Source organism: Mandrillus leucophaeus, unplaced genomic scaffold (assembly GCF_000951045.1).
Source record: "Mandrillus leucophaeus isolate KB7577 unplaced genomic scaffold, Mleu.le_1.0 Scaffold184, whole genome shotgun sequence".
NCBI lineage: Eukaryota > Metazoa > Chordata > Mammalia > Primates > Cercopithecidae > Mandrillus > Mandrillus leucophaeus.
The window spans coordinates 1,144,677-1,145,620 of record NW_012101854.1 but is presented as its reverse complement, the minus strand read 5'-3'; positions in this window follow the sequence as shown (position 1 = coordinate 1,145,620).

Sequence of the window (944 nt, the reverse complement as noted above, 5' to 3'; positions counted from 1 at the left end):
TATCTATCTATCTATCTATCTATCTATGCTTTTATTCTTGAGAACTTTGAGGTGGCTAAACCAAAACTCATTTCAAAAATAGCTTTTGAAGTCAGTAAAATAAACATTAAATAACAATTTTAAAAAATCACTTTAGTTTTTATTTTAATTACATTAAAATTAGTCTTTGAAAATAAAAGTAACAAAAGCAATTGTGTGTCAACCAGTTACAATGATTTTGAATTGAAAAGAAAATGTGAAGCTTGAGAAAAATAGTTGTCATGAAGCAATGGAAATATTATGATCACTATAGAAAAGGGATTTTTGATGGGGAGATATTGACCCAAGGGCAATAGTTGGTCTAGGGATGAGGGAGTGTATTAGTCTGTTCTCATACTGCTGATAAAGATATACCTGAGGTTGAGTAATTTATAAAGGAAAGAGATTTAATGGACTCCCAGCTCCACATGGCTGAGGAGGCCTCACAATCATGGCGAATACAAAGGAAGGGCAAAGGAACATTTTCCATAATGCATGTAAGAAAGAACTTGTGCATGGGAACTCCCCTTATAAAACCATCAGATTGATCAGGCATGATGGCTCACTCCTATAATACCAGCATTTTGGGAAGCTGAGGTGGGTGGCTCACTTGAGGTCAGGAGTTCAAGACTAACCCGGCCAACATGGTTAAATGCCGTGTCTACTAAAAATACCAAAAATTATCCAGGCATAGTGGCAGGTGCCTGTAATCCCAGCTACTCAGGAGGCTGAGTCAGGAGAATCGCTTGAACCTGGGAGGCGGAGGTTGCAGTAAGCCGAGATCATGCCATTGCACTCCAGCCTAGACAACAAGAGTGAAAAAAAAAAAACCAAAAAACAAAAAAACAAAAACAAACAAACAAACAAACAAAAAACAGATCTCATGAGACTTCTTCACGATCATGAGAACAGTATAGGAAAGACCT